The sequence below is a fragment of the Drosophila virilis genome, unplaced genomic scaffold (assembly GCF_030788295.1).
Source record: "Drosophila virilis strain 15010-1051.87 unplaced genomic scaffold, Dvir_AGI_RSII-ME tig00001590, whole genome shotgun sequence".
NCBI classification, from domain to species: Eukaryota; Metazoa; Arthropoda; class Insecta; order Diptera; family Drosophilidae; genus Drosophila; species Drosophila virilis.
Genome location: NW_027212847.1, coordinates 162,819 through 176,462, shown reverse-complemented (window position 1 = coordinate 176,462; position 13,644 = coordinate 162,819).

Below are 13,644 nucleotides of genomic sequence, written 5' to 3'. Positions count from 1 at the left end.
CATTCGTTCGTCTGGTCTTTGGAGAACGAACAACCAGTCGGCAGGCATGCCGTACGAAGCCTCAAAGGCCAGATGAAAGGCCAGGCCAGAAATTTTGCGTCGCATTCAAATGTATGGACATTACTCATCTTAGTGTTTATATTGTCTTTGGTTATACCCTGAACCCATTGAAAAAGGGTAAAAGGGTATAATGATTTAAGCAAATGTATTTAACAGGCAGAAGGAACTATCGACATATACATACAGTCATATTCATGCGCGTCTTTATTGAATTCCATTAACAGCATTGTAATTGCGATTGTATTATTTTCGGTGCTGCTTTTTAAGTTCCTTTTTACCCTTGCAGAAGGTTTTTGGTGTGAAATGTGTAACCCATAGAAGGAGACATCTCCGAACCCATAACGTATCTTGATCAGCATCAACAGCCGAGTTGATATAGTCATGTCCGTCTATCTGCTTCTAGGCGAACTGGTCTCTTAGTTTTAAAGCTATCTTACTGAAACTTTGCAGAAGTCCCTTTTTCTGTTGCACGCAGCACACATGTCAAACCAATGGACCTGACCAATATATCAAAGCTGCCATAGGAACGATCGGTCGAAAATTAAGTTGATGTATAAAAAACATTTTGCTTGTCAAGATTTCTAACCATACTCGGCATTTATAAGTTTTACTCCCCATATATGTATATGCAAAATCCTATTAAGATCGGACCTCTATATCATATATCTGTCATGGAACGATCGGTCGAAAATTAAGTTGTATGAAAAGAAATGTTGTTTATCACGATATCTTGACCAAACCCGACATTTATTAGTTTTACTTTGTTTATCTTATATATGCAAAAAAATATTTAGATCGGATCACTATATCATGTAGCTGCCATAGGAACGATCGATCGAAAATTAAGTTGTATGAAAAATATTTTTTTTTAGCAAGATATCTTGACCAAAATCGGCGCTTATTAATTTTACTATGCTCCTCATAAAAATGCGAAATCCTATTATGATCGGTACACTATATCACATAGCTGCTATATGAACGATCGGTCGTAAATTAAGATGTATGTCATTCTAGATATTTTGATTAAGCACGGCATTTAAGGATTTCACTATGCACCCTTCATTTTTGCAAAATTTTATTTACATCGGACTACTATATCATATATCTGCCATAGGAATGATCGGTCGAAAATTAAGTTGTTGTATAAAAAACATTTTGCTTATCTTAGATACGGCCAATGCACTATAAGCATTATAAAAAGGTTGGGTCTGCAGGGGTATAAGATCTTCGGCGTGCCGATAATAGCCTTTCTTTCTCGTTTATTGAGACTCAATTATTGGTGTGACTGTTGACTCGCCACCGCCTCCGGCAAGTAGTGTGGTTTGTTGCGATCTCGAACCATACCGAAGGAACTATTTCTTTAAAAATATATGATTATTGCTGCTAAAGCAAATTAGCGCGTAGCCCGAGCTGCATTTGGTTAGTCGGGAACTCCCGACTAGAGCCCCTTGTTTTTATTTAAAATTTTAAAATTCCTCCAAATCTTGGGTAATATATTATACAATAACTATCGCGTGCCTAACGAAGGTGGAGTTGTATTTTATACAATGAAAGGTTTACGCCTTGTTACTCCGATGTTAATAGAGATAGCGTAATGCAAAACGTACTAGTACAAGTGTTTTATTCTGAACGGATTACATAGGTTAGAACTTTTATATATATATTCTCTCAGAATCTTGCTGCAATCTTTCCTCCTACGGCCTTCGAACTCACGACAATAATGAGCTTAACATTTAAGTAATGGCGGCAACAAGCCAAATACAATGTGCCGGTACTTTCAGAATATACTATATACTAAACAGTCTATTACTTAATTCGACCCGTAACAATAACATAATAGTACTTTATATTACCAGTTTTTCCTGACGTGACTTTGTCGCGCGCTGTAATCATTAAACCCATACAAAAATCCTATTTTGATTTTATATACAGGCTTATAGAAAAATTAATAGCGACAAATAAATAATGCTGGAGATGTAACTAATATTGAAAATGTTAGTGTAATTCTCAACAACTTCAATTCCACTCTAATGGCCACCGCGAGATCTTACATTCACCATACCCACATGTAATCTACTTATTTCCAATTCATTGGAAATTCAATTGTAAACACCAAGATTGTCATGTCCATTAGAATTTTGCCCGAGAGAACCGCCGGCTAATCAATATAATTTTTCTGTTCTTTTTGATGTTTTTTATAACCGTTCTCAAACAGATGTTTTGTTAAACATTTTTAAGCCGTGTCAGAACAAGTTTTTTACTAGCGGGTATTATCCGGCCTTGCCAATGCAAGTTTCGTAGTTAAATAATTCTACCTATACGGTCTTGAACTTCACTTCAACTTGAAAATATGTTTAAAGTCCACTTTATATTAAACTATAAGATCTAATCAAAGTTTTCTGCCTATGTTACCCTTCTTTAATCCGAAAACGGCGATAACGGTAATATCATACGAAATAAAATATAACAAGACACTTTACAAATAATTTTGAGGGTGTTGGAATAATGAGTGTTTAAATACACACAAACACTCATTCATACAAAAGGTACAATGACCAAGTAGGCTTTTGTTATTTTCAGTTTTGGTGAATGCTTTTATAGTTTAGACTCACTCTTCTCTGAACCTTAGAGAGCGAAACAAGTTAACGTGCCCAGAAAAGTAAATTAATAAATATTGAAATCAACTAAACCAAACAAAGTGTTTTATTTAATTGTGTACATTTCAATAGAGGGCGAACGGAGAGTAAACTAAAAACTTTTTTACAACCGTAATCCGTTAATTTACCACAGTTTTAAAGGGAATTTTTAAAACCACACATTAGTTTGAACAGAGATCTTTAAAAATTAGATAGAGGCTGGTAAGCAAAAAATGTACATACAAACGCTATTCACGATTCTTCAATAATGGTGGGTGTAATAATAACTACAGTAAAATACTACAGTGAACATTTCTTCCCAGCTTGTACGGGTTGGGATGTAAATTGCTCAACAATCAGTCAGTCGGGACAAAAGGTTTTATATAAAGATCGATTCTGTTGAACTAACAAGCCCTTTAATAGCACTTAATAGCGAGAAGCTTAGGGTGTTTTAAAAATACGGCTTTTTCTTATAAATTCATGCAAAAGTTTGATTTACTTATATGCTTATAGCGAGCGTATTGAAATTATGCGATATGTTAACTTTTTAACGAAGCGATCTATAAGGAATCCGATATAACGAACGTACTTGACATGGATGAATTGCGGCGTTGCTAGCATTGATGCGCTAGCCGCTTAAGAGAAAAGTGCAAAAGGTAGAAACTACGATAAATGTAAAGCGAGAAGCGCTAGATAGTTAACAGCTAATAATATTGAGCTATTTTATGATATGCGAGATGCGTCATACAAACAATATAGTGACATTGCTTGCCTCGCAGAGCAAGACGTAACTGAATTGTTATGCAAACATAATACTTCTTTAATTTTGAGCTGCTGAACCGAACATAGTTCCCCCTTTGATCATCAACAGGATCGTTAAGGGAAAGCAGACACAGCTTATTATTTGCTCACTTTATGATTCATTCATTCATTTATTTATAAACCAATGCTGGTAGCTTTCAGGTTATCTTAACTTAAAAATATTAAACTAAATGATTAACTAACTAAACACAAAATATGAACTCAAAGAAAGTGTAAAATAATTAGTTTTAAAAAAGAATTATTTAAGTTAATGCTTAATATGAGCACTATTGGCAGAAAAATCGAAGTGCATATCATTTGTAAGACTGTTATAAAGCTTTAATGATCTGTTGATTAGCTTATTACTTGCATAACCACACAGAAAACGGCAAATAGTATCGCAAAGATCTGCTCGGCACATTAAATTTAACGCGTGCTAGAAGGGAAGGGTAGTCAATAATTCGTTCAATTCAATTGCTTAGAAAAAGCAACGCTGATATTACTCCTTTATCTTCCAGAGATGTCAAATGTAGTAATCGAAACCTAGCTCTGTGTAGCGGTAAGGGGTCAGCAAAGTTAAGGCAATGGAGACTAAATTTTAATAACTGTTTTTGCAGCCTTTCAATCCTATTTGTGTGCATAATTACTTGACCGCACAAAGGCCGAATATAAAGATATATATATATAAAGATAAAGATGCGCCTAACGAACCCAAACATCGCATACGCCTTAAGCATAATAGAGTTTATATGCTGAATGAATGAGAACTTAAAGTCGAAAATTACTCCTAAGTCCAAAGCTTCTGACTTACGAGTAAGTTTTTGCCCATTGATGGAATAGGAAGACAGAATGCACATTTGCTTAATGTGATGTGATAGCATTTAGCCAAGTTCAGTGCTAACTGGTTATGTCTACACCATTCAGACAAGTTGCGTAGGTCCTTCTGCAAAACCAGTACATCTTGCTGAGACGAAATGCATTTGAAAATCTTAAGGTCATCGGCAAATAATACATATACGGAGGAACGGAAGCAACTCTATATCAATAATAAATAAGTTAAATAGAAGCGGACCAAGACGACTCCTCTGAAGTACCCCCGAAGATGCAACATAAGGTGCGGATAAAGTAAAGTTGATGCGTACGCTATAATAATGATCAGCCAGATTAGATTTTAACCAGCTTAATAAAGAAGATTGAAATCCAAGCCTAGACAGTTTCTTTACAAGAACGACGTGACTGACCTAATCGAAGGCTTTAGAAAAGACAGTATACACTGCATCAACCTCACAACGACGTTCAAAGCTCTGGATGCAAAAATGGTAAAAAATCGCTAAATTTAGAGAAAATACTTACTTTTGCAATACCCCTATAATTACGAATATCGCATTTTCTACCATCTTTAAAAATTGGCATGATTGTAGCATTTTTTCGCTTTCTTAAAAATACTCCTGCAGTGAGGGATTCGGCGAAAAGTATTTGTAAAGGCTGATAGAGAGATGTATTACACGATTCTAGTAAAAGTGCTGATATACCATCACAGTCAGATTGTGAAGAGTTATTAAGGCTTCTAACGGCTGTATAGAAATCTTCACTTGAAAATATAATATTTTCCAAAGTTAAAATGTTAGAGCTAAGGGAAGAGCCATCGTCGCAATTATAACATTGTTGAAAGTTCGAGGTAAACATCTGGCAATGAGAACTCCTATACCTGAATCCGAATTAGCTGATATCGTCTCAAGTGTCATAGTTGACGGAATCGATGAGGTTGTTCTTTTCGAATTACAAACGACCAGAACTTTTTTGGGCAAGTCTTAATCCCATCCTCAATATTGAGTATATATTGCTTATAGAGAAATTTATTTAAAAATGGAAAAGCTCGCTTATGTAGAGAATATCTTTCCCAATCACAGGGTCTGCTATATTTACAGAATTCCTTAAAAAATTTTTTTTTGTGTAGGTTTTTCAGTGTTTTTAGACCCGTTGTGTACCAAAGCAAACCAAGTAAACGCTGCCTTTTCCGTGGGACATGATCATGCAGACATTATGAAGAGCTGAAATGAAGTTATCAAAGAAGTAATTTAAATTGCTATGCGATAAGATTCTTTGCAAATGGAGAGTAGAAATACAGTTATTGATAATATTAAAGTTGCAGTAAGTAAGATTATAGTCATATATGTTATATGACTGTGTAAGAGGCAAGCATGTACAAAAATTGACTAACAATAAGATAGGAACATGAGGCATGTCACTATTAGTTAAAGGGTTTAAACACTTACTTAATTAAAAATTAACTTCTAAATTCAGAAAAATTAGAACTAATACTTTATGCAATTGGTTGAAAATTATATTCATTTGGGATAAGCCCTACTTCATAATTCATCAATTACAACAATTTCATGTGGGTGATGAACATTTTAAGGCAGCTAACAGGCAGCTCACATAACACATAGCGAACATTTGGCGTCCAGACTTAGGTGAATGCTGCGAATATTGTCCACATGCGATTTGTATAGGTCGAAAGGGCTATTAGGCGGTATATATGAGACACATATACAAATAACACCACCCCCACTCGAGCGCTGTAATTTTACAGCGTCTCTGTCTTCACGAAAGACACGTAATGTTCTGGTATCAAAAAGTCAGCGTCATAGAAATCCGAGTAGAGACTAGTAATATGGCATCAAAATCACATTGGGATATTGCCATGTGAAGCATTTGAGATTTAGTTCGCACTCCAAAAACGTTCTGATAATAAAACCTGAGACTAGCAGTAGATTTATCAATATACAGCATTAAAGCAGACACGATTGAATGGTGTGATGGCTATGAGGGCTAACGCAGGGGAGGTAATGGCCTTATAAGATGATCGTAGAGCCTCTTACCGAATGTCAAAACGCAGTCCGGTGAAGAGAGGGCAACTTGAAAATAAGGGCACGCTGATAAAGAGCGTGAGTGAAGAGTACCTGTAGTACGCAACAGGTTAATCGTCCATTCGGCGCAGCAATTATCGAAGGGAGCCGAGTGCAGCGAAATTAGACAAATAAGTTATTGAAATGACGAAGCAGTGTAAAGCGTACGGTGGATTCACAAGAAAGCAATTCTAGATTAGCAGCTACGACAAAAGCATTAGTAACGCCACTGGCGTCAATCACTGGGGGTTTTTTGTGATAGGCGAAATGTTAGCAAAAATTGGCTCGATCGGCGAAGAGGTGCGTGGGCGAATGGATGCTTCCAATTTTATTGCAGTATCATCGTTCGCAGAATTAGGCCTGTGCACAAATCTAGATAAAGGCCTAGCACAAATCTAAACGAAGTGTTATAGACTTTAGTAAATAAAGGTTCAGGAACCCGCTGCTTAAAGTTGACAAATCGCATTGATGATAAATCAGCATTTAATTTAACCAGCTTGAAACATGTAAGCGCATCAATATTTACTTTCAGATTTTTAGCAACATATCTCAACACCGCCTCTGTATGCGTTATGATTGAGTTTCTACCTACATGTAAGTATGTATTTTAAGCTATGCTTAACTTTAAGCTCTGAGCAATTCGGCGCTTCGCAACCACAAGTTTGTTGTTGTTTGCCCGTTTCCTCTTTTGCTTTTTTCGAATTGTTACGGAATATTCGCTCTCAAACTTTGCATGCGTTTCGGATGCATAGACGGGTAAATGACCGAGGTCGGTGTCCCTTGCAGACAGATTGCTGATCAATTTCGACAATGCGCTGATGAGTCATTCTATTAATTATATGCTTAGGAGCAAGTTTATGAACTGTTTTGACAAGACAATTCTGCTCTATTATTGCTTTTAGAACGCCATAAAGTTTTTCAAGATTTAGCACCTTAGCACTAATATCATCAATTTTTGAGTGAGAATCATAAGACACGACACACTACCATAATAGATTTGTATTGCAGTATTGCACTCAACAAAAATGCGAAACGGCATAACGGATTAGAAAATCACGACTGAACGCAGCGAAGGCTGATGTTCGAATGATGATACATTAGCAGTCTTGAGAACTTCAACGAGTGTGATGCCATCAGTTCCCTTAACCAATTGAAGTTCTCTAGCTAGCGGCCATTTCAAAAGACGTAGGTTCTCGTCATTAAGAGCTACACCAGGACTGGGAGTCTGTCATTTCAAACGCTGTTGAAGAAGATTTAAATATTCTTCTCGCCAGCGAGACCAAAAGACTTATTTTATGTAGCTATCCAGACGATAGTTGGAGGCTTTGTCAAACCAAATCTGACGCGGCTTGCCACGAGCGCATATAAAGCGCTTTGTAGCATTGAGAAATTTACACGTAGATAGATCCTTGACGAACTCCAAATGAATGAATGGCTTTCGTGGCGAAGCAAATAAATAAGCTGCTGTAGCATTTTTGTTTCGAGTTTCAGACTTGTATGGAATGGTCCGCAGAAGTCCACTCCAGTTATATTATACACGCGAATCTCAACAATTCGCTTCTTCTAAAAGAATTACGTGCTTCATCGAGCGGGGCTTGCTCCGGAATCTTCGAATGCATTTGTTTACTATGCTGTAAGCTGTAAACCTTTTGAGCGTCTCGTATGTCGGATAAACTTGTACATATAAGCAATGACTCGCTGAATGGCAGAAAAAGAAGCGCCTTAATATTTTACCATTTGCAGGATCTTTGATGAGCAGCACTCTTTTGCGTTTTGGTTTTTCAAGACGCATTGAAAGTTTGGCAAAGTTCCAGCCAGGCAGTATTTAGAGAGGTTTAAAGACTCTCATCCCACGCCAATTAATTTATTTATCATTTGAAGGATCCCAAGCAAGCCCCAAAGTTTTGGCTAAGACGCTTCCATCACTACGTTTTAAGAACGAGTCCTTATCCTTGTTAGAAACTCCATTTACTACTGCAGAGTGACTCGAGAACCATTTTCTGATTTCAAAGCAACCTTTAGAGATGATGCCCTTTGATTGATTTAATCGATCGCCGCTTGGGCCGAGGCACCGCCAGATATAAAGTCATCTACATAGAAATGTCGTCGAAAAATTTTGACACCAGTTGGTAATGAATGCTGCTCGTCGACTGCCAATTGCTGCATTGCTCGAACTGCAAGAAAGGAGGCTGGTTTCGTGCCATACTTAGCTGTGTCCAGCTTGAAGACACTTTTTTCAGAATCAGTAGAATTTCGCCACAAGACACAGAGTACCTCTGACATAGCGATATATCTTGCCAGTGTCTCCAGAAAGGGCAACAGAAAACGTACGAAATCACATTAAAATTTTAAACAACATCGGTTGTATGACTGGCCCAGCCATCAACACTTCCTTCAGCCATCAGACTCACTTCGGGCATCATACTATCATACCCCACCAAAATAGGGGTACCGCCTTGCTGGGAACCGCCAGCTGCAGCTATCCATTCAAGGAGTTTCTTCTGCAGAAGAGGCGATCCCAGTTTTATTTGCCCGACACACATTAGCTCGTAGAAAAGACCAGCTCCGACTAATAGGTCAACTCTCTGCAGCTTGTAAAAGCAAGAAGCAGCAAAATAAATATATCCGGTCATATTACAGTTTGTTGTATTAAGGGCGATTCTTGGCTGGCGATCTGCTATAGTGGAAGCTACGAGAAAGCTGACGTTTGAGATTGTAGATTGTTACAGTGCATCCGTCAGTAACGAAAGGAACGTTTCCCGGGCCAGCAACTGCAGCTGAAGATGGACTGTTCTTCAACTGAAGCTGTTGAGCGAATCGGGACGTAATTAAATGCAGTTGTGACACACTCTCTAGGGTTCAGCAGCGTTGCTACAAAAATGTGGAAATTTCTGCCCATGACGGAATTGAATTTGCAAAGGCCGGATCCTTCAGGATCCCTTCCCAGTTCGCCGGCGTAACAGGATCCAGTTTTTGCAGTAGCACCAGTACAATGATGCAACCAGCAATTTACTCCTTGCTACCCAAACTGGTGAGAGCGCGGGCATGGCAGCGGAGCCATTCTCTACCTTCTTGAGCCCCATCAGCTCAACAATTTTTGCCTGAAATACTAATTTACGGTTATCAAATCGTTTGTGTAATAAATGTTATGTAATTGAATAATTAGCCTCTGATATTTCCAATGATCGAATGGCATCCAGCGCAGATTCCATCAAGCAGAGCCGCAAATGCTGAATTTTTTCAATGTTTGTAAGTTCGGGATGATTTTCAATTATAATTGTGAACATTGAAAAGAAATCTACCCACTACGTATAAGCTCCAGACAACGTTGGCAATTTGATGGGCTGTAAGGTCGGCAACGCCGACTAGTCATTTACGCAGCAGCAATAGGCTCATTTACAAATCTGGACCTGGACGGCAATACTCAACTGAGCTTAGCGATTTCAAACGCATCGAAGTCTCCAAAGTTACTGCAAGCTCACCAAAAACCTCGGGTAACTCACTGCCGACATCATCAAAGTCTAGATCTACCAGTTTGCTTTGAGTGTCTTCAAGTGCATTTTTTCAATATTTTTGAATAGGACCGACAATGCAATTTTATCAGTGTTGGCAAGTGGCGTTTGGTTGTGGTTAGATTGTAGTTCATATAGTTCAATGACATGCTGTTTGTAGGCTGGGTCAGCGATTCAGCAAAGGAAAATAATTTTATGCAACAATACAATGTTAAAAATCCGACGTGGTCACCAAAAAATTGGGATTACAAGCCTTTTTATTAGAATAGCGAGAAGTTTAGGCTTTTTCTTATAAATTCATGCAACAGCTTGATTTATTTATATGCTTATGGCGAGCGTATTAAAATTATGCGAATGTAAAATTTTTAGCGAGGCGATCTATAAGAAATCCACAATAACGAACGCACGAGTCAAAAATGAATTGCATGGGTGCTATAGCCGCTAAAGACAAAAGTGCAAAAGGTAAAAGCGCGCGATAACAGAAACGACAAGAAGCGCTAGATAGTTAACAGTTAATAATATTGAACTATTTTATAATATGCGAGAAGCAAACAACATAGTTACATTGCTTGCCTCGTAGTGCAAGATGTAACTGATATGTTATTAAAAAAATACATGTTCTAGGCATAAAAGCAATAGTACACTGCATAATACATTTTTAGGGTTATCTTATATGTTAAGATAGGCCATTTAGTCATTGGGTTATCTTTACACTCAAGTTCTTCCACGTAAATTGTGTTTCTCGTAGACACTATTTAAACTGCACCACACATAAGTTTTCAAATCTGACCGAAAAATCGCATTCACAGTATTTCACAGACTTTCGTTAGAATCGAGTTGGAGTAGTCCTCATAGGCTTAAGAAGTTCGACAATTTCGCGTTCGACCCAAAGATTCTGCATCACACAACGCCAGCGGCCAGATCGTCCATATCTTGATATCACTCGAACTTGTCCAAAACGCACCTCAGTACACAAAATGCATTCATATATCAACACAAATTTGGGATAGGCCATGATCTGCGCTAGAAAACTAACAAAATTAATTTCTTGCCAGCTAAAGCCAGAGCAATGAATAACAACACATACATACATACATACTTTATAGTTCTTATGCATGTATAATTCACGCATGCAACGAAAGGTGCACGCATGCTATTGGCTGAGACAAGAACTTTTCTCGAGCATACACTGTCCAAAAAGAAAAGTCAAATCAATCTATGTGTGCTATTTTCTTAACATAGTTATTGCGCAAGAAGCGCCTTGTGTAAAAATTATATAAGTTCTTAAACTTTCCTGTAAAATTATTGGTTAATATCTAGGGTAATATATCATTTAAATAAAGCATGCATTTCATGGATAAGGCACAAGCACTTTGCGTCGATCGTAAGTTCTAAACTTTTTCGCTCAATGTACTTCGAGAACGAAGCGACGCAAAGCAGCATCGACCAGCTTTGCTAAAAGCAGGCTGGCGACTAACTTCGTAGCTCATGTCAGCATCAGCAAGCTGCGACTTCGGCATTCGTTCGTCTGGCCTTTGGAGAACGAACAACCAGTCGGCAGGCATGCCGTACGAAGCCTCAAAGGCCAGGCTAGAAATTTTGCGTCGTATTCAAATGTGTTTATATTGTCTTTGGCTAGATCGACTCGGCTGTTGATGCTGATCAAGAATATAAGTATGTACTTTATGGGGTTGGAGATGCTTCATTCTGCCTGTTAGATACATTTGCTCAAATACACTATACCAATTTTACCCATAAGAAATACATATGACTTATGTGATCGAACGGCATAGCTGCTCATTTAATTCAGTTACACTACAGGTAACTTCTTTGGCTTACTCAATTCCATATGACTTGTGTGATAGACCGGCCTCGCTGCCCTTCGTTTTCGCTCTCACTACATGAAAGTGCCTCGGCTTACTCTCAGTGCTTTTTTAATTTGTCTTCTCACCGATTTACTGTCTGTGTGTATGTGCCCGCACAAGCAAAAATGACGAGAGGAAAATAATAAAGATTTTTTATATATATATTTTTATTTATATATTGAAATATGATGCAAAGCACAAACAGACACAACTACGCTTTAAATAAATTATAATTTGTTACTAAATATTTGTATATCTGTTTAGGAAACTTCGATGTTTTATTCTTTTTAAAGTGGTCGCGGTCAAAATTTTCGTTCCTTCTTTTTCAACTTTGTAGTGAGTTGGATGAACTCTAAATTATCAAGTTAAATAAAAGACTATTGTACGTTTAATAAGCTGCACTGTTTTATTTCGACAGAATTGAAAAACTACAAGAATGGCGACTGGACAATTTTTTAAGCTACATTATTTAAAAGTTTCGTAGCAGCCACATAACTGCAGGGTAGCGATCGTCTGGAAATGCAGCATATTTTGCGGCATGAACATTCCGCACCCTTTCAAATCCTATTGCAAATAGAGGTCCTTGGCAAGGAGAGGGTTAAGGTTTCATGTCGGGAGTCACTGGATCTTTTTCGGAGATGAACCAAACCGAAGATAGTGTTCTGTGCTACCGGCAGACCGTCTTGGCTGGTTGCCAGACACAGGCAGATTATTTGCGGATAAAGAAATCGGCATCCGCCAAGATATTCTCCAGTTTTTTCTAATGGACTCGTCCATTGGTTTTATAGCGGTCAGAATCTGGATTTGATTCTTCGTCTGGAAAATAGCTTATATTTTCGAGCCTTCAGTCCCCTTAGCGCTGATGAAAGCAGTACAAACACCTTCTGTACCGATGCGAGTGACGGAAAGCCCAAGTGTCGCTGCCAAGGATGCATCGATGCGACTCGATGGACTGCACTGACTATGTGAGATTTTCGAGGCGTAGCTCTTCATTAGCTTCATGGACTGATCAATAAGAATTTGCCATTGGGATTGGGCCGATTGTAGCCATTCTGGTCCATGCCACCACAGATCATTGGCCACGAGGTCGCATGATGGAACACCTCAGCTAGCCAAATCAGCGGGGTTGCATTCGGAACGAACGTGAGACCATTTGCTGGAGTTGCTGGATTGTACAATCTAGGTGACTATTAGCCATAAAATTTGTCCATTTGGCAGCTTTGCCTTAGGGGAAGATTGAACCCATCCGGGTATGCGTATCTTATTGAGTGTTGCATAACTCTCGAGGAATGCTCGCCATCTTTGTAGAAATTGGCTTGGCAATGATTCGTCACAATCCAGATCATGAACAGACATCATCTCGCAAATTTATTTTAACTAAATTTCTGATGACTTAACTGGCTAGTTTGAGGAATCGTTGCTACATTTAAGGCTGCACTTTTATAAAATTTAGAGTAAACTTAAACAATAAACAGCACATAGTACGCACTGATTAAGACCTTTCTCAGCGGAATGATTTACTCATTGGATCAGTTTAGTTTAATCAGTTCTCTTATGATCAGTTTACCTTTGCTAAATATTTGGCATGGCTACAAAATACTCTGTAGGTTGTATAGCATCGGATTAGTTATGGCTGATTGTAAGGCAATGGGCCTGAAGTGCATATATCCCTGCACCTACCTTGTGTTTGACTCAAACCAAGCCACTTCAGACCGTTGCCGGCATCGGCACTGTTCAGTGCGACCCATTCCAAGACAAGACTATCGTGCGCAAAAACATTGCTTTCCATCTAAGCCTGTTTGGATAGGACCCTCAAAAGATGTTAAGTAACCCATGGGCATAATAGATGGATCTGATATGG